We start from the raw sequence: 27,709 nt of genomic DNA on the forward strand, positions 1-27,709 counted from the left end.
GTGGACATAGCAGGATGATTTTTACTCTGAGGACATCAATTCCCCTTCTGTTTGAGAAAGCCATTTCCATTTTTTGGTTAGTAGCCACAACAAATCAGCAGAATAAAACTGTAGACACTGTAGCAGGTAGACACCTATTCATGAGAAGTGTTACCCACCCTTCATTCAGTAAACACTGATTCTCTTACAAATGATCTCCAGGGCTTGTTCTGTAGTACAAAACTTCTTTCTTTTGCACTTGAAATGGAAAGGGACCAGGGAAAGAGAGCTCCTTTTTCTGAGTGTTGCTTATTACAAAGGGAAGGCAAATATCATAGCATTTGCTCAAAATAGTTATTCTTCTCAAATCCCTGAAATTTACTCCAACCTATTGTTTGTTTACAGAAGTATTTTGATTTTTACAGTATCTATAAATAACATGTTACTATTCTCTTATTTTCCATTAAGGACAGTGGTCCCTAAACTTCACTCTGAGTCCACCCCCAGGGTCCTAATTCAATAGGTTTGGGATGGGGCCCCAGGTTTACATTTTTAACAAGTTCCCAGATTGATTTGGTCCAGGAACCACACTTTGAATGCCTCAAGGCAATGGTTTTCAAGCTTGAGTGCACCTTCAATCACTTGGAGAACTTTCAGAAATCCCAAATAACTGATTGCATGCCAGACCAATTAAATCAGAACTCTGAGAATGGGACCTCGAATAAGAATTTTTAGAGCTTCCCAGGGTGATTTCAATATATGGTCAAGTGTGAAAAACTCTGCCTTGAGGTCTTCCAAATGGCAGCTGGACTGACTTGATATAACGATTGCCAATAAGCTGCCCATGCACTTGGGCTGCTTTCCATGACATCTTCATTAACTCCTCCCTTTGAAGGAAGTGTGTGAAATGAGAAATAAAGCACTATGCAAATATAGAACTCTCATTGTAAAACTTCCAGTAGACATTTTGACACATGAATTTAACAAAGAGTAGAAATTTCTTCAAGTGTCACTTAGCTTCAATCTAAAAATTAATTACTGGTGGCAAACTTTGCACACTGTTATAATGAAGAGGGAAAACATTTTTACTTTTATAATGTCCTTTTGGGTTATGCTTTTGTTAATATTTAGACAATTTTATAAAGAACAAAGTTAGTATGGGCAAACTGACTCTAAATTGATTGTAGGTAAGCAACAGTATTGTGTTTGTATTTTGTTGTCATTTTTTTTTTTTTTTTTTGCTGTTTATAAACATTTGGAATTTTATTTAAAAAAAAAAACAAAACATCACAACCATGAACATTGTTACAGTTAGTTAGAGGCCCTCTTGGTTCTCCACAATGATACTGAGCATGCTCACAAGGGGTTCCCATTGTTTAGTCTTAGTTAAACAACCATCTTTAAGAGGAGGAAAAAACAAAACAAAAAAACTCAGCACACTACCATTTACCTTGTTTTAATGTTTCTTCACAAATGGCAAAAAATACTAAAGTACAGACAAGGAATAATCATAATGTTGTGACCAACATTATAAATATGGAATTATAAATTTAAAACATTTTCTGGTTTAAAAAATAAATCTGGTAGTCAATGCAGCTCTGCGGGGTCCTGCATCTAGTAGGGCCGGTCTCTGCGCTCCTGACGGTGCTCGCCTTTATCCATTTTCCCAGGTCCTCCGCGCCCTCCTCTTCGTCCTCCCATCTGTTCCATCAAAGGTCCAGGAGGGCCCCCAGGGCCACCTTGTCTTCCACCGCCAAAGCCACCTCTGTCCATGCCCCGGCCACCACGGAAGCCACCTCTGTCTCCACCACGGCCACCTCTGAACATGCCACCAGGACCACCGCGGTCCATGAGGCCTCCTCTTCCTCCCCGCATGCCACCAGGGCCCCCTCTGCCACGGTCACCGCCCGGAGGTGGAAAGGGTGGCGGGAGGAAGCCTTCAGGCTTCGGGGCCTTACACTGGTTGCATTCTGTTCTCCAGGCAAAGTTCTGGTTTCCACATCCCGGATTGGGGCACTGCCAGTCTCCCGCTCGGTGCTGGATATTTCCTCCTCCAGATGGGTTTCCTCTGGAACCCCGGGGTCCTCTTGGGGGGAAGCCTCCTCTGTCTCCTCCACGGCCTCAGAGGCTTTGTAATTTAAAAAATCACTCTTTGACATTGGAAGATAATTGTAATTTTAAAAAATATAAAGAAAATAATATAGTCAGGTGAAACAATGGAAGCCTTAAAAACTATTTTGAATATAAGATAGTCAAGACATAGAACTTGAGTTTAAGAGAAGGGATGAGTTTATGCACCTGCTCTGGGATGTCGGATAATTTATTTCAACTTTTTAATGATGAATTTTTAAAATCTCTATATTGGGGTTAATGACACCTACTAATAAGTATTACTGGGAGATAAAGGGAGATAATTATATGAAAATGCTTCTAATTGCAAAGTACTGTACAAAATAAGTATATCATGCTTAGGATGGCCACATTAATAGGATAATTGTTTATTTTTCAGTAATGCTAATGAATTTTAGTGACTATTCACTAGACAGCAAAATCCCGAGGGTAGGAGTTTTGGCTTACTTATATTTGTACCCCATTGCAGCATAAAGCTTGGGACACAGAAGCAGCTCAGTTAATGATCATTGAATAATTAGGCATCTTGACATTTTACCTTAATTTCCTTTCTGACAGGTAGCACAGGTTTATGTGGAAGTAAGGTAGTAAACAAAGGAACATATAACTGATATTCCAAGGATTACATTTCTGGATTTACTCTCATTAGCACCAGACTCTAACCTCCTAAGACATAAATTTATACATGTGCAAAGCTACATTTTTCTCTTTTATGCTGTGAACACTCTTAATTTAAGAGCCAAATAGTCACTAGAGAAAAATAACCTTGTCATGATATCAGAGGGGCTGTCAGTTAACATGTTTCATTTTTTCTGTGGCCTAAAATTTTCTTCTGTAATAAATTAGGTCATTATATAGTGAATTACTAAACTTTTTAGGTCACATGATTGAAAAAATGCACAAAATAAACATCTAAAAATTCAAACTTATGACCCAGGGATTCCACTTCTGGGAATTTATCCAAAGAAACCTGAAACACTAATTCAAAAAACTATATGCACCCTATGTTCATTGCAGCGTTATTTACAATAGCCAAGATTTGGAAGTGGACTGAGACCATCAGTAGATGATTGGAAAAAAAGATATGGTATATTTATGCAATGGAATACTACTCAGCTGTAAAAAAAAAAAAAAAAAAGAAGTAAGAGGAGAAAAAAAGATGGCGGAGGAGTGAAAGGGAGTCACGCTGACCTCCTCCCAAAACCAAACTGGAATTGCAACTAAATAATGGAGTAATCACCTGGAAAGCAGTGGAGCGATAGTGGGAGAGGAGCCTTGGTGCCGCAGACAGTGGATTCGACTCTCACACATCCCAACGGGTGAGAATTGCGGTGGAGGCTCGAGAGGGTGGGCTGGGTGCGCACTGGCACTGCCACCAGAAGGACATTGAAACGGCCAGTTAGCGTCCCCCCGAGAAGAACGGGGTCTGAATCATAAACAGGAACCCCTAAACTACAGCAGCTAAAGCCGAGAAAATACAGACAAAACACAACCCCAAAAAGCTTAGGGGCGCTCTCTGCCAGAGACAAGTGGCTGGGGATGCAAAAAGACATTTAAAGGGCAAACACAAAAGTTGCAGTTGCAGCCACCCTCCTTGATCGCTGGGTAGAGGCGGCAGCAGGGTGGGCTGGTGCCTGGGAAAAGACTGGTGAGGAAAACTTTGTGAAGAGAACTGAGACTGCTGCAGGTGGAGCCCCGGTGATAACGCACTTCCCACTCTGCAGCTACCATCTCGCTCAGGCATAAGGGAATCAATTAACCTGCCTTTTGTGCGCTCCGCACACAGCTTGTGCGCGTGTGAGCTGCAGGGCTGAGTGCAGACTGGCTGGGAGAGCCTTGAGGAGAGACTGGAGACAGTGGCGTTGGGGAAAGAACGGGAGGAGGAACCGGGGAGTCCCGACTCCCTCCCTGTTCGGTAGTCTCCATTGTGGGCTGGAAAGGTGCGACCCCAAAGAGGCAGAAGCGGGGCGCGCATGAACCAGACTGCCTGCAATTGAAACGCAGTCCGCACAGGGGGTGGATCCTTGGCCGAAGGGGTCACAGAACTGCCCAGAGGCCCCTGAGGGGAGACTAGAAACGGAGGCATTGGGGAAAGAACGGGAGGAGGAACGGGGAGTCCCGACTCCTTCTCCTTGCCGAAGTCTCCATTGCGCGGGAAGAGGCAACACCCCCAAAGAGCCAAAAGCCGAAAAGCAAACATAGACACCCCCAAAACACCCAGAGCAGGCGCGCACACTTGCGCCGAGTAACTGGCGAGGTTTGGCGAGCGTGTGTGACCCACGCGGGCTGGCAAATGCTTGCACCTGCAGGCAAGGCCTCACACAGACTGGCACCCATACGGCCTGCGAGGGAGTGCACAGAGGGGCAAGGGCAGGCATAAATTGACCTACCCGCCGCGATTGCGGAGCAGCCCACAAAATAAGTAGAGCTGCCCAGAGTCCCTGGAGGAGGGACCAGAAACAGGATTAACCGGAGAGTCCTAGAGCTGATTTCCTCCCATTTCCATAGTCCCCATTTGGCGAGGGCAAGCAACGCACCCAAAGAGCCAAAAGCAGGGAAAACACACAATAGAAGACCCTAAACGGACCAGTGCCGCGAAGCTCGCGTGCCAGGGAGGCCAGATGAGCACGGGAGGTCGCGAATAAGCCCCCTGGTCTGGGGCAAACACATGCGAGCCCAGGCAGGTGGGGGAACCTGCAGCGCTGAGAACGCGCTCAAGGAGCTCTCCTGAGAGCGCAGAGAGATCCCCAAAAATAGCCCAGCCCTGACAGAAGGGGTCACAGAGCTGCTCCAAGCAGGAGTCAGACACAGGCATTAGACTCCTGAAAGGCTCAAATAAACAACCCAAGGCCCTATAGGGTCAACAACTGACATCATCAGAGGCAAGCCCAGAAAGAAAAGTAAAGGACAAAAATACTTAACAGACTCTCACAAAAATGGGAAGAAAAAGAAGTTCCCCCCAAATGAGTGGAAAAGGGGACTCCCCACAGAGAGAGCTAAATGAAATAGAGGCAAGGGAACTATCAGATATGGAATTTAAAACAATGGTTCTAAGGAAGCTCAATGAGCTCAGCCAGCTCAAAGAGAACTATGAGAAACTGCAGAGAAACGATCAGGATCTTACAGCAAACTATATCAGCCTGGAAAAGGACATAGAAACTATCAAGAAGACACAAGAGGATATGAAGAATACCATTTCCGAATTGAAGAACACAGTAGAAGGAATCCAAAGCAGGCTGGATGAAGCTGAGGATTGAATCAGTGAGATGGAGGACAGGGTAGAAAAAAGCTCCCAGAAAGAACAAGAAATGGAAAAACGGCTCAAAAAGAATGAAGAAGCATTTAGGGAAATGCAGGACAACCTGAAACGCAATAATATCCGTATAATAGGGATACCAGAAGGAGAAGAAGAGGAGCAAGGAATAGAGAACCTCCTCGAAAAAGTAATGATGGAAATTTCCCTAATTTGAGGAGAGAAAGGCTCTCATGGATCCAGGAGGCACAGAGGACCCCACTCAAGAAGGACCCAAGGAGGTCCACTCCAAGACACATCATCATTAAAATGGCAAATGTCAAAGACAAAGAGAGAATCCTGAAGGCAGCAAGGGAGAAGGAGAAAGTAACATACAAGGGGGCCCCGATACGCCTAGGAGCTGACTTCTCAACAGAAACACTACAAGCCAGAAGGGAATGGCAACAAATATTCCAAGCCATGAAAAGCAAGGGCCTACAGCCAAGGCTGCTCTCCCCAGCTAGGCTCTCCATTAAAATAGAAGGAGAAATACGGAGTTTCCCAGACAAAAGAAAGCTAAAAGAATACATCTCTACCAAACCAGCACTCCAAGATATGCTAAGGGGACTGGTTTAAGCAGATGAAGGAAAAGAATGAGACAGAGAGGAACACAAGTACAAAGAGAAAAGATGAGTAAGTTTCTAGCAGTAATATCTCTCAATGTGAATGGACTAAATGCCCCAATCAAAAGACACAGGGTAGCTGAATGGATAAGAAAACATGACCCACACATATGCTGCCTACAAGAGACCCACCTCAGAGCAAAAGACCTACACAGATTGAAAGTAAAGGGATGGAAAATAATATTCCAAGCAAATGGACATGAGAAAAAGGCTGGCGTTGCCATACTTGTATCAGACAAAGTAGATTTCAAAGCAAAGGCCATAAAGAGAGACCCAGAGGGGCACTTTATCATACTTAAAGGAAGAATCTATCAAGAAGACATCAACATTGTAAACTTATATGCTCCCAATATAGGAGCCCCCAAGTTTATAAGGAAATTGTTGCATGACTTCAAAAAAGATATAGATAGCAACATACTGATAGTAGGGGATTTCAACACCCCACTCTCCAAAATGGACAGATCTTCCAAACAAAACATTAATAAACATCTCGTGGCGCTGAATGAAACACTGAATCAAAGAGACTTACTGACATATATAGAATCTTACATCCCAAAGAAGAAAAATACACATTCTTTTCAAATGCTCATGGCATTTTTCAAAGATAGACCACATGATAGGACACAAAGCAAGCCTCAGTAAATTCAGGAAAATTGAAATAATACCAAACTTTTTCTCAGACCACAAGGCCTTGAAACTCGAAATCAACCTCAAAGAGAAACTTCAAAAACTTGGAAACTCATGGAGACTGAACAGTACACTATTAAACAATGAATGGGTCAATAATGAGATAAGAGAAGAAATCAAAACAGTTCTGGAAACAAATGAAAATGAACAGACAACTGTCCAAAACCTATGGGACACAGCAAAGGCGGTCCTCAGAGGGAAGTTCATAGCAATACAGGCTTACCTTAAAAAGATAGAAACATTTCAAATAAAAGACCTAACACTACAACTTGAGGAACTGGAGAAACAACAACAAATAAATCCCAGAGCAAGTAGAAGAAAGGAAATAGTCAAGATTAGAGCAGAACTGAATGACATAGAGACAAAAAGAACAATTCAGAGGATCAACCAATCCAGAAGCTGGTTCTTTGAAAAGATTCATAAAGTGGACAAACCTTTAAGCAGACTCATCAAGAAAAAAAGGGAGAGGACCCAAATTAATAATATCAGAAATGAAAGAGGAGAAATAACAACTGATACCACAGAAATACAAATGATTATCAGAAACTATTATGAACAATTATATGCCAAGAAATTTGAAAACCTTGATGAAATGGACAAATTTATAGGAAAGTATAATCTTCCAACACTGAAGGAGGAAGAAACAGAAAGCCTGAACAGACCGATAACAGCTGGGGAAATTGAAGCAGTAATCAAGAAACTCCCAGCACACAAAAGCCCAGGGCCAGATGGTTTCCCAGGAGAATTTTACAAAACATTTAAGGAAGAGCTAACCCCTGTCCTTCTCAGACTATTCCAAAAAATCCAAGAGGAGGGAAGACTGCCAGACTCCTTCTATGAGGCCAGCATCACCCTGATCCCAAAACCAGATAAAGACCCTACAAAGAAAGAAAACTACAGGCCAATTTCGCTGATGAACATAGATGCTAAAATCCTCAACAAAATATTGGCAAACCGCATCCAGCAATACATTCAAAAGATTATCCATCACGATCAAGTGGGATTCATCCCAGGGATGCAGGGATGGTTCAACATACGCATATCAGTAAACGTGATACAGCACATAAATCAAAGAAAAGACAAAAACCACATGATCATCTCGATAGATGCAGAAAAAGCATTTGACAAGGTACAGCACCCATTTCTGATCAAAACACTCAGCAAAATGGGAATAAATGGGGCATTCCTCAACGTAATAAAGGCCATATATGAAAAACCTACAGCCAATATCATACTCAACGGGCAAAAACTGAAAGCTTTCCCACTAAGATCGGGAACACGACAAGGATGTCCGCTCTCACCGCTTCTTTTCAACATCGTATTGGAAGTCCTAGCCACAGCGGTCAGACAAGAGAAAGAGATAAAAGGCATCCAAATAGGAAAGGAGGAAGTAAAGCTATCATTGTTTGCAGATGACATGATAGTGTACATAGAGAACCCTGAAGACTCTACCAAAAAACTCCTCAACCTAATAAGTGAATTTGGCAAAACAGCAGGATACAAAGTCAACATTCAGAAATCAAAGGCGTTTTTGTACTCCAGCAATGCAATAAAAGAAGAAGAAATGAGGAAAAATATACCATTCGATATAGCACGAAAAAAGATAAAGTACCTAGGGATAAATTTAACCAAAGACACAAAAGACCTGTATGCAGAAAACTATACAACATTGAAAAAAGAAATTAAGGAAGACACAAATAAATGGAAGCATATACCGTGCTCATGGATTGGAAGAATTAATATCCTCAAAATGTCCATACTACCAAAAGCAATTTATAGATTCAACGCAATCCCTATTAAGATACCAATGACGTATTTCACAGAAATAGAACAGACATTTCAAAAATTTATATGGAACCATAAACGACCTCGAATAGCCGCAGCAATTTTGAGAAAGAAATACAAAGTAGGAGGAATCACAATACCGGACATCAAACTCTACTACAAAGCCACCATACTCAAAACAATCTGGTACTGGCACAAGAACAGACCCATAGACCAGTGGAACAGAATAGAAAGCCCAGAAATAAGCCCAGGTCTCTATGGACATCTAATATTCGACAAAGGGGGCAGAAGCATAAAATGGAGCAATAACAGCCTCTTCAACAAATGGTGTTGGGAGAGCTGGATGGTACATGCAAAAAATTGAAATTGGATCATCAGCTGACACCATACACAAAAATAAACTCAAGATGGATAAAAGACTTAAATAGAAGTCGCAACACCATCAAAGTCCTAGAGGAGAACATTGGCAGGAAACTCTCAGATATCCCAAGCAGCAATTTTTTCACTGATATGTCTCCTAAAGCAAGGGACATAAAGGAAAGAATAAACAAGTGCGACCTCATCAAAATAAGAAGCTTCTGCACGGCTAAAGAAAACATCAGCAAAATGAAAAGGGAGCCAACCATTTGGGAAAATATATTTGCTAATGATACATCAGATAGAGGTTTGATCTCCAAGATATACAAAGAACTCACTTGACTTTACTCCAAGAAGACAAACGATCCAATGAAAAAATGGGCAAAGGACCTGGGCAGATGCTTTTCTAAGGAGGAGATAAAGAGGGCCCAGAGGCATTTGAAAGGATGCTCTGCATCACTAGCCATCAGAGAAATGCAGATCAAAACCACCATGAGGTACCACCTCACACCGGTCAGAATGGCCATCATAAACAGATCCACAAACAACAGGTGCTGTCGAGGCTGTGGAGAAAAGGGAACTCTAGTCCACTGTTGGTGGGAATGCAGACTGGTGCAGCCACTATGGAAAGCAGTGTGGAATTTCCTCAGAAAGCTGAGAATGGAACTGCCTTTTGATCCAGCGATTCCCCTGCTGGGACTATACCCTGAGAACACCAAAACGCCAATACAAAAGAACCTATGCACCCCAATGTTCATAGCAGCACAATTTACAATAGCCAAGTGTTGGAAGCAACCTAAATGCCCATCAGTAGATGATTGGATCAAAAAATTATGGTACATATACACAATGGAATACTACGCAGCAGAACGAAAAAAAGAAGTACTAAACTTTGCGACAGCATGGATGGAACTGGAGAGCATCATGCTAAGCGAAATAAGCCAGGGGGTGAAAGACAAATACCATATGATCTCACCTATAAGCAGAACCTAACCAACAATGCAAAGAAGCAAGGAAAATATGACCAGCAACACTGAAAGGAAAAGAAATCAACAGAGACAAGAGGGAAGGGGGGGCAGGGAAAGGGAAGGGAAGGGGAAAGTCAAGGAACATATAGCAAGGACTCATGGACAAAACCAAAGGGGAAGAGCTGAGGGAGGGAAGGTGGGAGGGGGCTAGGGAAAGAGGTGGGGGGAAGGCAGAGACAAATGTATTTAAAAAGTAAATAAATTAATTAAAAAAAAAAAAAAGAAGGAAATCTTACCCTTTGTGACAGCATGGATGGACAGGAAAGCATTATGCTAAGTGAAATAAACCAGTCAGAGAAAGACGAATACCATATGATTTCACTCATATGTGGAATCTTATGAATAAAATGAACTAACAAGCAAAATAGTGACTGACTCACAGATAGAGAGTAGGCTTATAGCTGTCAGGGTCGGGGGCTGGGTGGTGAGGGGGAGAGATGAGCAAAAAAAAGAAAAAAATTTAAAAAATAAAAATTCAAAATGTGATTGATTGTGTGTGCGTGTTTGTGTGTGTGTATGAAGCTTTCATTTTCTGTAGTACCTGGAAGATATTCTTGAACTGGAGAGACCCTGGGTCATTATCACCTTGCTTGTTTATCTTTGTGATACAGAAAGCAAGTATGTGTGTGTGTGTGTGTGTGTGTGTGTGTGTGTGTGAAGGAGATCAAGCTCATTCAGGTATGTTTGGGCATATGTGGAGATGGGTGAAGTAGGGTCACAGAAACCAACTTATCAAATCAGGAATAAAGCATTTTATTCCTAATTTATCTCAAAGGCTTATTTATCAAATTAAGAATTTGTCTTAAGAAGAGATGTCATCACACAAGAAAATAAATTGAGGGAGTATAAGTTGGGTTGAAGAATAATTTATTATTTGATAGTATGACAAATTTCATGTATGACCCATTGTGCACTTTCTATTTCAGGCCTATTATGGTCTGATTTGTGTCACCCTACTTCAAATTTATACATAAAATCCCTAGCTCCCAAAGTGACTATATTTGGAGATAGGGCCTTTAAGGACTTAATTAAGGTTAAATAAAGTTATAAGGGTAGAATCCTAATCCCATAGGACTGATATTCTAATATGACCAGTGAACACAGAGAAAAGACCATGTAAGGACACATGACGAACTATTTTCTCCAACAGAGGAAAGAAATCCCACCAGAAACCAGCTTTGCTGGTATCTTGATTTTAGACATCTAGACTCCAGAACTATGAAAAAAAAAAGATTTCTGTTGTTTAAGCCACCCACTCTGGTATATTGTTATGGAAGATCTAGCAGACTAATATAAGTCTGTCCTAGTCCATTCCTGCTGCTATAAAACTACTATAGATTGGATGGCTTAAACAACAAATATTTATGTGTCATAGTTCTGGAAACTAGCTGGGGACCTAAGGGGGTTGAACAGTAATGTAAAAAATACAATAAAAATTTTTTTTAAAAATCAAGTCACCAGCAGATTCTGTCTCCTGAGTGCCTACTTCCTTCTTTATAGATGACAGTCTTCTTTCTGTATCCTCATATGGCAGAAGTGTGGAGAGCTTCTTGGGGTCTCTTTCTAAGGGCACTGATCCTGTTCATGAGTACTTCACCCTCATAGTCTAATCATCTCTCAAAGGCCTCACTTCCTAATACCATCACATCATGCCCCCTCAGCCCCGCAAATTCATGGCTGGGAGTGTGTTCCCCATGAAGTTGGGGGCACAATATTTCAGCCTAAATAACAAGGGCTTTTATAGATTTTTTTATTGAGCCCTAGAGAAAAAAGGTTGTTGTAAAAGAAAAGAACTCTACTTACAAAAATCTCTAACAGATGTTGGCAGAGAGTAGCACAAAAATGGGGATGTGAAGAATTTCTCACTTTGTAGTCAGAGCAGCTTCTGAACAAAAAATGACCCCAGTGGCACAAATGGGGAGAGTGCCAGGGACAGCACCAGGGGAGTACATAACAGCCTGTCTTGGTACATTGGAATCTCCTTTATGCAGCTGAGCTTAGCACAGCACATCTTCTGTGGTACCAGTTGGAGATCAACCAATACTAGTGAAATGGCTGCAGCAGGGGAGGACTTGGTTGTCATCAACAGAAACAGGGACCCAAACCCAAGAGAGAGAGAAGAATATAAGTAATTACCAGTTAATTCCCCTTCCTCAACAAATATGAGACATGTTTTGGAAACTCCCTACAATAATTGGAAGATGAAGAAATTTTGAAATGATTATGAAGCCCTGTAATAGTGAGTGTGGGTTTATTTCATTAACTTAATGAAACAATGTCATGGCACATCCAAAATGACAATATTAACATAAATTATGTAGAAATTTGGATCAGGTAGGAACTAGCCTCAGTAGGGTGCCTATTAAATGCTAGGCAGTGGGCTATTATCTTCATTATATCTCATTTTCTGTATAACAATTCTGCAAGTTAGTACCATTACCCCTATATTTCAAATGAGGAAATTGGACATTAGGGAGGTTAGAGAGGAGGATGAGAATTCCAGGTCTTTGGAATAATGGGCCAGAGATGAGAGAATGCATGGTATGTCAGCAGAGGATGACAGCAAAAGTTCAAGTTGAGAGGAAGAGGTAGGTGAAAGATTAGGTTGGAAAGAGGGTGGAGATATGTGATGATGACTTAATATTTCTTGCAGAGAAGGTCAGACTTCTTACAAGGACCATGAGGTATAACTGATGGCTGCTAGGCAAAGGAGTGGCATGACTAGAAATATATCTTAAAAAGATCTGTAGTAGCTACATGAAAGGTGGATTGGAGAGATAGGGTCTAGAAGGAATAACAATTAAGATGTAGTAAGTGAAAGAGGAAATGATGAGGGACTAAACAAAGCAAGTGTACTGGGGGAGGGACAGAACTTTGAGAGAGATTTGATGGCCAAAGCAAGTGAGATAGAAAGATGAGTTCATCATGACTACAGGATGGCCTCATCTCTTTTCTAAGGACCAGAGACTCAGTCAAATGCAGACAAGGTTTGGTCCCTGAGTCTTTCTTCTTTGTTATCTGTCTATGACATCCCCTCCTCTTGTACAGAACCCTTAATACAATATCCTTATGTTTTTTTGTTTTTTTTCCATCAAATCGTTTCTTGTTTTCCCATAACATATATAATAAGTACTAAAGATACTAAATACCATTGATTTAAGAGTACTGACCCTTCACATAATTTGTGAGGCCTGGAGTCCAATTCTTTCTTGAAGATTGGGTAAGATATTTTTAACTTTCCTGAAATTTTATACACTATAAAAGTGGGTTATAAATAAAATCATTCTGTAAAATTCCTGGAAAAGTGCATAATGTATACATTTCCACTGAGCTTGAAAACATGTAGGAAAAGATAATGATAAGCAATTTTATTTTTTAAAGTGTTTTATTTATTTATTTGTTTGTTTATTTATTTGAGATTAAGATAAATTTTTATTGAAACTTTAAGCAAAAGAAATGGCCTAAATGAAAACCTGTATGTCTAAGTATGAAATTTTTGTTTCCATATATGATTTCTCATGTTCTGAATCATTTTCTAGATCAACTATTTTAAACATTTTTTATAATTACCAATAATTTCAACACAATTTATGTTTCAACGTAATTATTGGATTATTAAATTAATCAACATTTAATTTCTGTACGTCCTACCCATGACATATGGTATTTATCTTTTATTAATGCTTTTTATTGCTGTTATTATTTTTCCTTGTAATTCTTTTATTAGGTTCTTCAGTTGCAAAGTTTACAAATGTATATTTTTTAAGGGTATTAAATATATTGGTTCACTTCGCCTTAAGTTATCACAACAATCTCAGTAAATAAATATTATAATAAAGCTTATTGTACAGATGAGGAAATTGATGCACAGAGAGGTTATGTAAATTATATAATGTCACACAGGTGGTAGTAGACACTTGCCTAAGGTAAATTCATAGGCACCAGAACCAGAATTTAAACCCAGGATTAAAAAAACAGGCTTTTAACTACTACACTATGTTGTCTCTCAACACTTGAAACATACTATAATAGAGATGGTGAATTTTTAATGCTAGAGAAATTCCCATGGTATTTGTCTACTAGTGAGAGAAGAGAAGAGTACTTCTAGGTCAGAGCCTTTGAAGTTTTGTAATGTTTTACTTGTCATCATGAGTTGGATGAATTTCTATAGTTGCCTTTATTCCTTTTTGTTCCCCTACTTCAAATCTTCTAAGCTTGCCAATATTGGGTACTGATTTCAGGTAAAGTTCCCATTGTTGACAGTTGTAAACTGTGAAGATCCATGGTCTAAAGTTGTCACAAGAAGGAAATGGTTAATATAGGGAGATTATCTATCATCTATCTATCATCTATTTATCCTCGTCTATCTGTATCTATCATCTCTATTCATCATCTATCCTTTAGCCATTCAACTATCCCTCCATTCCCATGGCTTCTATGTATCATATACTTTATTTGACTCTTTCACATCATTAGATAATTTAATTCTTAAAAGCTTGCAATACAGTTGTTTTACAGATGAAGACACTGAATCTAAAAGATTCAAATTCTCAAACCTGAAGCCAAAGTTTGTAGTCAAATTTATGTAATTCCATAGTATGTACCCGTTCCTTTGACCATATAGTTCTTATGCTATGTTTTTTAACTTTTGGCTATTCTATTTATTAAACTAGATTACTGCTAGTTTAAGGTTTTTCCAGAACATGGCTATAATTATTACTACATAACATTTGCTAATCTTCACCTTTTCCAATACTGGTTATGAGAAATGTAGTGTGCTAAGAAGAACACCTATTTAGTAAAGACAAGTAAAGTTACAAAACTTTCAGGGAATGCTAAATTTTGTTTCTGCTTCAGTTGGAATGAATAGCTGTATGCCCTTTCTCTTATTCTTATTCTTTGAGAGTTTTGAGAAAAGCAGTGCAGATAAGATTGTATAGCAATACCTGTAGTTATATATATAAAATAACTAGCATATTAAATTTTATTTTATTTATTTTTTTATTGTTCAGATACAATAAAAAAATTTGTGTCCATTTTCCTGACACCACTTTCCCTTGCCCCCCCCACCTCCCTCTCTCAATTCTTCCCCACTTTGGCTTTGTCCATGGGTCCTTCATACACGCTTCTTGACTTGACCTCTCCCTTTTTCTTTCCCTGTTACCCCCTCCCACCTTCCCTCATATTACTGTTGGTATCTTTTTTCTTTCAATGTTGCTGGTTATATTTTCCTTGCTTGTTTGTTTTGTTGATTAGGTTCCATTTATAGGTGAGATCATATGGTACTTACCCCCTGGCTTACTTCACTTAGCATAATGCTCTCCAGTTCCATCCATGCTGTCATGAAGGATAGTAGCTCTTTCTTTCTTTCTGCTGTATAGTAGTCCACTGTGTAAATGTTCCATAGTTTTTTGACCTACTCACTTACTAATGGGCACCTAGGCTGCTTCCAGCACTTGGCTATTATAAATTGTGCTGCTAGGAACATTGGGGTGCATATGTTCTTTTGAATTGGTGTTTTGGGATTTTTTAAAAATATTATTTTAATTTATTTTTTCAAATACATTTGTCTCTGCCTCCCCCCCACCACTTTCCCTTGCCCCCTCCCTCCTTCCCTCCCTCAGCTCTTCCCCTTTGGTTTTGTCCATGAGTCCTTGCTATATGTTCCTTGACTTTCCCCTTCCCTTCCTTTTCCCCGCCCCCCCTCCCCCTTCCCTCTTGTCTCTGTTGATTTATTTTCCTTTCAGTGTTGCTGGTCTTTTTTTCCTTCCATCTTTGCATTGTTGCTTAGGTTCTGCTTATAGGTGAGATATATGGTATTTGTCTTTTGCCCCCTGGCTTATTTCGCTTAGCATAATGCTCTCCAGTTCCATCCATGCTGTTGCGAAGTTTAGTAGTTCTTTTTTCCTTTCTGCTGTGTAGTATTCCATTGTGTATATGTACCATAACTTTTGGATCCAATCATCTACTGATGGGCATTTAGGTTGCTTCCAACACTTGGTTATTGTAAATTGTGCTGCTATGAACATTGGGGTGCATAGGTTCTTTTGTATTGGTGTTTTGGGATTCTTAGGGTATAGTCCCAGCAGGGGAATCACTGGATCAAAAGGCAGTTCCATTTTCAGCTTTTTGAGGAAATTCCACACTGCTTTCCACAGTGGCTGCACCAGTCTGCATTCCCACCAACAGTGTCCTAGGGTTCCCTTTTCTCCACAGCTTTGCTAGCGCTTGTTGTTTGTTTATGATGGCCATTCTAACCAGTGTGAAATGAAATAAACCCATGTTTCTATGGGTAATTAATACTCAACAAAGAGGACAGAAGCATAAAATGGAGTAAAATAGCCTCTTCAACAAATTGTGTGGGAGAGCTGGACAGCTACATGCAAAAAATTGAAATTTGACCACCATTTGACATCTTACACAAAAATATGCTCAAGATGGATAAAAGACTTAAATATAAGTCGTGACACCATAAAAGTCATAGAGGAGCGCATAGTCAGGAAAGTCTCAGATATCCCACACAGCAGTATTTTCACCAATATGTCCTCTAGAGCATGGGACATAAATGAAAGAATAAATAAATGAGACTTCATCAAAATAAGAAGCATCTGCATGGCTAAAGAAAACATCAGCAAAATGAAAAGGGAACCAACCATATGGAAAATATATTTGCCAATGATACATCAAATAGGTGTTTGATCTCCAGACTACATAATGAACTCACATAACTCCACTTCTGGAAGACAAACAATCCAATTAAAAAAAGGGCAAAGGACCTGAAAAGACACTTCTCTGAGGAGGACATACACAGGGCCCAGAGACATATGAAAGGATGTTCAACATCACTAGCCATCAGAGAAATGCAAATTAAAACCACAATGAGATACTAAACAAATTTTAATGAGAACATGCTTGTTTACTCTACAATCAAATCTCCATTTTAGTAACATCCTGTTAGAATGGTACCCAACTTTGCTATGTAGAAGGAATGAATGAGCTAGGCGAGGTGTCTCAACTTTTTTCTCTCTCTTATTTATCTGATGTGTTACTCAGGGTGTTTGGTTACTGTGGCCATATAAACTATCTAATCAAGATAGTTTTCATTGTGTTCAATACATGAAAAAATTATATTTTAAGTATTTTAAGACACACCATGTTTTCCTTTGAGGTTCATCTTCCACTCAAGCTAATGATTAAACTAATTTTGCTCATAATAACCAAGAAAGGTAGCATTGTTATTACTTATGGCACCTATAATTGTAAACTGCCTCCCCCAAAATAAATATTAATGCAAAAAGTGAACAAATTTGTTGACATTAGACATCATTACTTCATACTGCCAGTTCTCTAACACATTGCCTCCATGGATCTTAGATGGGGAGACTGAGTTTTTAGAAGAATGTTCTTTCAAGGATTTCCACCTGTTAGTGGCTAAAAAAACAAGGTTCACATAAATGATTTTTATTTTCTTTCTCTCATTTTGGAGGAAGGCAGAGCATAAATTTCCTATAAGTTTCATTCAAAATTTATTATGCATCTACTCTTTAATAATAAAGGAACTTAATATCATTAATAGCTATGACCTTTAAATTTTGTTCCAGAGTATAGCATTTACTGAAATTAGATTATAAATTGCTAATGTGTAAACACATCTCAGCTAGGTATTTTATATAACAGCACTCCTGCTCTGCTTGTTTGTTGGTATTTATGTCTGCTAACTCCTGTTAATTGCTTAATGTTTGTAAAGTGCTTTTGAGATGAAAAGCTAACGGTTGCTATACCAAAGGAGGGTGTGGGTGGTTGCTGTTGACAGTTGCTACGGGTGTCTACTGGGGGTTTGATTTCGAAGGCTTGCTTGTGGGCTGCAGAATAATGAGGAATTCCTGAACAGTTCTATGTTCCTGCTCCCAAAAAACTTTTTCGTTCAATTTTCCTGGTTTTGCTAAGGCAGTTTTTGGACATAATAAAAATCATTGCTACTGCAAAACTGTAAGAGGAAGGTTCTTGCAAAGACTGTTTACCCACTTACCACTAGAGTTTGCTCTAACACAGTTAGATGGTGTCCACATTCCATTACAAAAATGAAAACTAAAACAAAAACAAAAACAAAACCTGGTTGGTGTGGCTCAGTGGATTGAGCACCAGCCTGTGAACTCAAGGGTCACTGGTTTGATTCCCAGTCAGGGCACATGCCTGGGTTGTGGGCCAGGTCCCCAGTAAGGGGTATACGAGAGACATCTCATATTGATGTTTCTCTTCTTCTCTTTCTCCCTCCCTTTCCCTCTCTCTAAAAATAAATAAATAAAATCTTTAAAAAAAACTATGACAATAATAGAAATACATAAAAAGTCTAAAATAGATGTTGCTTTTAAAAACTTGGGGCATATGTTTTATTGTTTTATCTTTTTCTACATGATAAGCTTAGAGAGAACCATACTTTTATCTCTTTATTTTCATCTTTTGAAATTTAGGACTTACTATTTACTAAAAAATTTGCTAAGAAAAATATAATTGTGAACTGATAAGATTTTTCACTCATTTCTGCAACAGACCTATATTCAATGGGAAAAGAGCTTTCAATATTGTTTTTGTTAAAGTTATTGAATTTTCTGTCCTAGGGATCCCTTTTCTCCACAACCTCACTAGCACTTGTTTATTGATTTGTTTATGATGGCCATTCTGACTGGTGTGAAGTGGTATCTCCTTGTGGTTTTAATTTGCATTTCTCTAATCACTAGTGATGATCAGCATCCTTTCATATGTCTCTGGGCCCTCTGCATCTCCTCCTTGGAGAATTGTCTGTTTAGGTTCCCCGCCCATTTTTTAATTGGATTTTCTTCCTGGAGTGGAGTTGTGTGAGTTCTTTATGTATTTTGGAGATCAAACCCCTATCTGATGTATCATTGGCAAATATATTTTCCCATATGGTTGGTTCTCTTTTCATTTTGCTGATCTTTTCTTTAGCCATGCAGAAGCTTCTTATTTGGATGAGGTCCCACATGTTTATTCTTTCCTTTACATCCCTTGCTCTAGAGGACATATTGGTGAAAATACTGCTGTGTGGGATATCTGAGAGTTTCCTGCCTATGCTCTCCTCTAGGGCTTTTATGGTGTTGCGACTTATATTTAAGTCTTTTATCCATCTTGAGTGTATTTTTGTGTATGGTGTCAGTTGGTGGTTGAATTTCAGTTTTTTGCATGTAGCTGTCCAACTCTCCCACACCATTTGTTGAAGAGGCTATTTTTACTCCATTTTATGCTTCTGCTCCCTTTGTCAAATATTCATTGACTGTAGAGACATAGGTTTATTTCTGGGATCTCTATTCTGTTCCACTGATCTATGTGTCTGGTCTTGTGCCAGTACCAGACTGTTTTGATTACAGTGGCCTTGTAATATAGTTTGATGTCAAGTATTGTGATCCCTCCTGCTTTATTTTTCTTTCTCAAAATTGCTGTGGCTATTCAGGGTCATTTATGGTTCCATATAAATTTTTTAAATGTCTGTTCTATCTGTGAAATATGTCATTGGTATTTTAATAGGGATTGCATTGAATCTATCCATTGCTTTGGGTAGTATGGACATTTTGATGATAATTCTTCCAATCCATCAACACTGTATATGCTTCCATTTATTTGTGTCTTCCTTAGTTTCTTTCTTCAGTGTTGTATAGTTTTCTGCGTACAGGTCTTTTACCTGCTTGGTTAAGTTTATTCCTAGGTACTTTATTTTTCTTGCTGCTATAACAAAGGGGATTTTATTGACTTTTTAAAAGAGAGATTGAGAGAGAGGGGGAGAGAGAGAGAGAGAGAGAGAGAGAAACATAAATGTGAGAAATATTGACTGGCTGCCTCCTGTATGTACCCTGACCTTGGATGAAGCACTCATCTTAGGTATATGCCCAGACTGGGAGTCAAACTTGCAACCTTCCAGTGTATGGAATGATGCTCTATCCATCTGAGCGACCCAGCTAGGGCAGAAGTTTTAACTTTTAATTGGTAAAATATATTAACATTTTCTTTTGGGTATTGTTTAAAATATATTTTACCATTCTTAGGTCATAAATAAATTCAATGTTTTCTTTCGAATTAATTTATCTTTTATGCTGTTATGTAGAAATTTAAGTTTATTTATTCATTGTGTAGCTGACTGTTATTCTGACATGATTTATTAAATGGTCCATTTTAATGGTCCACGTTATGTAATGCTATCTCTAAGTTATGTCAACTTTTCAAATATGAGTGGGGTTGGCTTCTTAACGCTTTTTTGTTTGTCAATTTGGTTTTTCTTGTACTTGTACTACACTACAGTAATTACTGCAGCTTTATAACATGTTGGCATTTGTTAGAGAAGGTTTGTCTAAGTTTCCTTATTAATCATTGCTTTGCCTATAATGGGCAGTTTGTTCTTCCATATAAATCTTGTTTCTTTCATATGAATGTTTTTGGAAGTTGATTGGATTTTTATGGATTATTAGATTAATTTTTGGGATGATTGGTAGGTTTACTAAACCTATTTACTTTCCCAAGTAGGAATAGTTTATTTCATCACTTACTTAAGTCTTTTGTATCTTTCACATTTTATAAATGTTAAAAGATGTAACTTTATGCTTCTTTTATTGTTTTTCCCTATTACTATGTTTTCGTATGTGTATAATATTACTATGAAACTACATTTTCTACATGAAAATACTTTATAGGAACTTTGTTTTTCTGTTGATCTCTTTTATTAGTTATAATTTTATCTCTACATCTTCTTGGATGTTCTATGTAGATAACCATGTTTTTGACAAATAAAACAAATATATTTCTTCTTTTCCAATTATAGCGCTGATTTCCTTTCTCCTGTATGTTGGTCTATCAGGATTACTATCTATTCAATACATTCATTTTTCCTTCTTAAAAAATGGTGATTGACTATGTCTAGCGAAAAACCTAGATTTTGTAGCCTTTCTCCATATTGGATGACCATTGAGATGTATAGAGAAGCAGTTGCGTTGGACTTCAAGAAAGTTCCTTAAGAGACAAATGACTCCTGTTTTAAGTGCACCCTTTTGCTTTTATCCTGTCTTCCTTTCTGATGCTGCAGCACGGATATGATGTTTGGAGCTACAGTCTCCATTTGGGGATCATGTGATACCTCTAAGAATGCAAGCAAGTGTTGAGAATGGTGGGACAAAATGAAAAAGGAACTTGAGTCCTGATGAATTTATGGGATTGTAATTTCAGGTTAGTACTGACTACATCAGGATTTCTTTTAAGCAACAAAAAACATACTATCTTGTTTAAAGTACTACTATTTATATTTTCTGTCAAAAACAGCAAATGTAATTATAAATGTACATAGTCCTCTGTCTTCAGTGGCATTTTGATTGAAGTAATAGCAACTATTTTTCTTAAATTTAGGAGAAAATGCTTCCAATTTTCACTGTTTGTAGTTTGCTGTCTATTTTTATAGACACCTCTTTTAACAAGTTTTCTTTCAATTCCTAGTTATTTAAGAGTTTTTGTCATGAATGGTTGTTGAATGTTACTGATTGCTTTGTCTGCATAATATAAAGTAATAAAATAAGTTGTCCTTTTAATGCACTCATGTGGTGATTTACATTATTAAGTTTTCTAATATTGTTTAAATATGTCCTTTCACTACTAGTATAAACTCTATTAGTTATTATAAACTGTCTCTAAAAGTACTATTAACTTTTATACTATAGTGCTCAATTTGTTTCGCTAATGTTTTATTTAGGATTTTTGCGTTTATGTTTTAAAGCAGTTTTGGTCTGTGCTTTTTCTTTTTCATGATTAGCCTTTCTGATTTTGTTGTTGTTGTTGTTGGTTGTTGTTGAAGTCCATGTTAGCTCATGAACTGAGTTGAGAATCATCTTTCACTTTATATTTACCAGGTCAGTTTATGTATAGTATTGGCATTTTTTTCTTAATTATTCATATCTCATCAGCAAAACTGCCTTGACCAGTGATCTTTTAGTGGGTAAAATTCAAACTAGTTTTGAATTGTGGGTTAGATTCAAATTTATAGGGGTCACAAGTTTTTCATTTTTTATTTTTTCATGAGATATTTTTACTACTTTAGTTGGCAAAATTTCTATATTTCTATTTTTTCACATTTACTCACATAAAGTTGTTCTGATAGTGTTTAATAAATTGTTTTCATATTTTAGTCTTTCCCCCTGTTCATTGCTAATATTATTTATTTGTGCCTTCTCTCTCTTTTTGGTGTGAGGCATCTCATTGGTATCTCTATATTTCTTAGTCTTTTTATTTTAAAAGTTTCTGTTTTGTTTTATTTTCAATTTCATTAAATCCTGATAATTTTTTTACTTCCAAATATTTAGGGTTTATTTTGTTGTTATTATCTGGCTTTTTGTGTTGAATGCTTAGTTCATTTTTTCCCCTAATATGTGCATTTAAGCAATGTATCTTACTCAAAGTACTGATTTGGCTGTACTTATAATTTTGATACATAGTGTTTTCATTGTCATTTAATTCTCAGTGGATTCTAAATTACATTATGATTTTTCTTTGACCTACAAATTACTTAGAGATTTGTTTTTCATTTTAAATATGGGATTTTTTGGCTACCTTTCATTTACTATAATTCCAATTTTTATGCTATTGTTCAGTCAATTTTCGTAAAGTTGTCAATTTTCTAAACATTTTAAACTTTCAGATTGCTCTATTGTATCAAATTGTTGAGGGTGCTAATCCTTTCTCTTTCTTTTTGTATTTTGTTCTCTGTGATATACTACTCTTGGTTGTGCATTTTCTTCGTGTTTTAAACCTTTCTTCTTTTTTAACTGAAAACACCTCTTTAGAGGTGATATTTGCTTAACTCTGGGAATTAATGCATCCTGGATTATGGAACTGGTTCCCAATAATAATATTGCTTTTGTTACTCCTATGTGTTGATATCTGAACTTGGGAATCCTACACCACCTAAATGTCTAAATGTTCCCCAATACTTACATAAATTGAAGATATGGAGTTTTGTTTCTGATAATACAATTAAAACCCAGAACCACGAGTAGAAACAGTTTTTCATGTATCTCTGGAAGATGATCAATAGGAGGGTTTCAAAGCCCCTTTTCATACAGGGGTCCACCCTTCCTGGGCCCTGGCTTTATGTGGGGATGTAAGTGTCAGCTACCTGCCTCTCCAGGCCTCTAGGCCATGCGTTTACCCCAGAAGCTGAGGACTAATGTTAGAGCCATTATTTCCATGGCCTGCATTAGATCAAGACACAAACTGATTGCTCTTTGAGTTCCCATTTCATTTCTTGCACCTGGAGATTTCCCTTCTTTTTTCTAAATTTGCCTATATATTAATCTTATTTGGTTACATTTTAACTGATATTTTTAAGTGGTTTAACTGACAGTAAAATTTGAAGTCTAAACTAGTACTTGATGGAGGAAAACTAACATTACTGGAGAAAGAAGAGAAGAAAATCTTTGAGGAGTATAGAGGACCTAGCCAGGCTCAGTGACAGATGGCTGCAGGGAGTAAGTGGCATGTTCTAGGGACCTCTCAGGGACATCCTGATGTGTTTGTGTTCTGTATCAGCATGCTAAGAATGAGGCCTGGGGCTGGATACAATAGGCATTTGCTGAGATGGCATCTGGAGGTTAACCAGTCCTAGCATTGCACTAAGTGCCTTGATCACTTGGTGGGACAGGGTTCTTGTAGAAAAGGAAGTCTTGGTGCTGCTGCTTCACACATGCTTACACTGAAAAGGAGTGTTGTTTTATATCTTATAAAATGCACTCAAAAGTCATGAAAATAAGAGAGATAGTGCTCACTCTGAATGACTCTTGTTTAATAAAACTCACATTCAATAAGTGCCTACTGTGTTCCACTAAGAGACAGAGTGACAGTTAGGTCTTTGTAGCTTTCTGCATATCAGCAGAGATGGGTGTACATAGCTCATACCAACCTTGAAACAAAGGGAGACTTGTTATAAAAGTGGTATGAACAGATCCTGCAGGAGCCAAGGCCAAGAGTAATAAATGTGCTGATTCAAATGAGGAGGAGTGAAGCAGTAGGGAAGCCTTCCCAGAGGCAATGTATGAGCTTTGTCATAAAGGTTGGCTAGGATATTACCTGTCAGGAAAGGGGTAATCTGAGTAGAAGAGCGAGACCTCCCCCTGCAGTGGATTCTGACCTCTGTTAAGTAACTTGCTGGAGCTGGGATCTAGGGTATATTAGAAGAAGGAAGTGAGGCTGGTACAAATTATGAAAGACCTTGAATAAAATATTTGCCTTCATTTATTTCAGAGATTTTTCCCCCTGAATTTAGATAAAGTGACCTTTTTATTGTGTCTTTTTAAAAATGTACTGTTAAAGCTACATGTGTTACTACTATTAGGTAATTCAGATAATCTACAATGTTAATAACCAAGGCCCATGTTCCAAAACACCACATAGTGATTAGGTGTAGGATTTTGGTACAGTTTCTGCTCTTAGAGAATTAAAGAAAAGAGCAGTTTATTCTTAGTTTTTTAAGGAACCTCCATAATATTTTCCATATTAACCGTACCAATTTACATTCCTACCAATAGGGCACAAATGTTCCGTTTCTTCCACATCCTTCCCAACAATTATTTTCTCTTGTTATTTTGATGATAGTCTTTCTGACAGCCATGAGGTGAAACTTCATTTTGGTTTTGATTTCCTCTTTCCTAATAATTAATGATGTTGAGCACCTTTTCATGTAACTGTTGGCCATATGTATGTCTTTTTGGAGAAATGTCTATTTGGTTCCTCTACCCATTTTTTAATCAGATTGTTTGATATTTTTTGCAATTTAGTTGCATGACTTCTTTATATTTTGAATATGAACCTCTTCTCAGATATATGATAGAAGAAATGACATTTTACAACAAATCAGTAGATTTGTGTATTTGAATTATATTTTTATTCCCTTAAAGCTCTTGACATATACCTAATTTTTCTTTAATAATTGACTTAGCCAGTGAGAAAACAATTGGCCTAATTGGTTTACCTTAATATAGTTTTGCTGGGAAAAATAAGAGATTTTGAAGTTATGTTGCATAAAAATCACTCAAGAATGTTATATTTAGTCATTGCCATAAAAATATAATGCTAGAAACTCTCCCTGTATAAGGTATAGACTAAGTAAGGCTCTGCATTTTACAGTGACAATTTTACATACATGCTACTTATGCTACTTGTAATTTTCTAGAAGAGATGCTACTAATAAGACTTGCAAATTAATGTGCTTAGCATTTTACTCAAAAATAATGATTTTGTTCCTTGTCTTTATTTATAATCACGACAACAATATTGAAAGGAATAAAATTGGGAGCTTTCACTACATTGGTGAAGCTTATTACAATACTTTCTAGACTCGTATGATATGAGGAAGAAACTGGGAAGTACAAGCCCAAAGTCTTTTAATAGTCTTTTATAATTAGGTGCATGGTACACCCCAAAATTCACAGAATATTTGTTATTCTGATCTTATTTTTAATTAAAAAGCAGAGTAAATAAGACCTTTTATTGCCATACTAGTCAGTTTTTTTTTGATGTATTTTTCTTTTTTTTTTAAATTTATTTACTTTTTGAATACATTTGTCTCTGCCTCCCCCCCCCCCACCTCTTTCCCTTGCCCCCTCCCACCTTCCCTCCCTCAGCTCTTCCCCTTTGGTTTTGTCCATGAGTCCTTGCTATATGTTCCTTGACTTTCCCCTTCCCTTCCCTTTCCCTGTCCCCCCCTTCCCTCTTGTCTCTGTTGATTTCTTTTCCTTTCAGTGTTGCTGGTCATATTTTCCTTGCATCTTTGCATTGTTGGTTAGGTTCCAAGATATATAAAGAACTCACTCGACTCTACTCCAAGAAGACAAACGATCCAATCAAAAAATGGGCAAAGGACCTGGGCAGATGCTTTTCTAAGGAGGAGATACAGAGGGCCCAGAGGCATTTGAAAGGATGCTCAGCATCACTAGCCATCAGAGAAATGCAGATCAAAACCACCATGAGGTACCACCTCACACTGGTCAGAATGGCCATCATAAACAGATCCACAAACAACAGGTGGTGGCGAGGCTGTGGAGAAAAGGGAACCCTAGTCCACTGTTGGTGGGAATGCAGACCGGTGCAGCCACTATGGAAAGCAGTGTGGAATTTCCTCAGAAAGCTGAAAATGGAACTGCCTTTTGATCCAGCGATTCCCCTGCTGGGACTATACCCTGAGAACACCAAAACGCCAATACAAAAGAACCTATGCACCCCAATGTTCATAGCAGCACAATTTACAATAGCCAAGTGTTGGAAGCAACCTAAATGCCCATCAGTAGATGATTGGATCAAAAAATGATGGTACATATACACAATGGAATACTACGCAGCAGAAAGAAAAAAAGAAGTACTAAACTTCGCAGCAGCATGGATGGAACTGGAGAGCATCATGCTAAGCGAAATAAGCCAGGGGGCGAAAGACAAATACCATATGATCTCACCTATAAACGGAACATACTAGTCAGTTTTTACTTAACATTTTGTTCTTGTATTCAACAGGTCTGTCTATGTGTCTCTTTCTTGCTTTCTACCTATCTGGGTATCTACCTACTGGACATTGAATTGAAATACAGTAAAAAAAAATCTGGTTCCTTTGATCAATACCTTGCTGTTCTCTGCTTTTGCTTGCCTAGATTTGGGTATCTAGATTAAAGTGGATAATCTCTAGTTTGAATTTGTGAACTTCAAATGTACTCAATAATCTGATCATATGTGGTATTTCTGAAAATGTGAATAAAAGGGGATTAACATCATGCTACCTACTGCAATTATATCTCTTGCAGATTTGAAGCTAAATTATAGAAGTTGGGTGGCGATATATGAATATAGTGTGATACTTCGCTCATTATTCCTTTGTCTTCAACACTGAGAGGCCTGAGTATTTGGGAAATAATGCAAATTATGAGAAGTATTAATCATTTTTCTAAGACTAATTTTGGTAAATTAGTAGGTTTTCACATATTGAATTACAATTAAGAGGAAGAAATTTAAATTATTTTGCTGAATTTGTTGAAGCTTTACAAAAGATGATACATGAGATGGAATTCAAAGAATTGAAATGTGCTTATTTAATTGAAATTGAAAGTCCAAGTATTGTGTGGTGGTTCTGGGCTCTGAATAATGAGTGAAAAGGCTCCTTTTCTCACATGAAGTTATTTCATTAAATAAGCTTTTAGATTTTAACTAATTTTAGCAGCAGAATCAGAAGGTGTTTTTTAAAAAGTTGGGGAAGAATGATGACTCAGAGGAAGAGAAAAAATTGAATTAGGAGAGAAAATTATCACCTAGAAACATTAAACATAACAAACAGCTGATATTTGTGACAATAGTTTCAATGTTGAATATAAAAGAACACATATTTCACTGTTGATTTAGAATCAGAGAGGAAATGCCAAATCTAGAGGTGATATTTCTTAAAATATTTCATTCACTCAGCAAACACTTATTAAGTGTTACTCTTTACCAGGCACTAACTAGAGCATTTCCTGTCAAAGATCTCTTAGAAGGGCTCTAGCAGCTATTAGGAGGTGGCCAGGAGGCCAGTAACTTCTTCCAGGGTGAAGATGGACAAAGAAGGAACATTTAATTTGAATGTCAAAGTGAGGGACTTAAGAGTCACATTTACTTTCCTGGCTTTCTGAATTACCCCCATTTATTGACTCCTGGCTGCCCAGGCCTTCCCTGACCATCACCTTTCAGAGGCTCCTCTCAGAGCCTCTGCCATGCATCTTTTTTAGAAAGTGCTGCAGAACAGACAGCTCTGCCAGTGAGGTGGGAAC

The sequence above is a fragment of the Pteronotus mesoamericanus genome, unplaced genomic scaffold, assembly GCF_021234165.1.
Source record: "Pteronotus mesoamericanus isolate MK-2021 breed Mesoamerican mustached bat unplaced genomic scaffold, CSHL_Meso_final contig_74, whole genome shotgun sequence".
Lineage (NCBI taxonomy): Eukaryota > Metazoa > Chordata > Mammalia > Chiroptera > Mormoopidae > Pteronotus > Pteronotus mesoamericanus.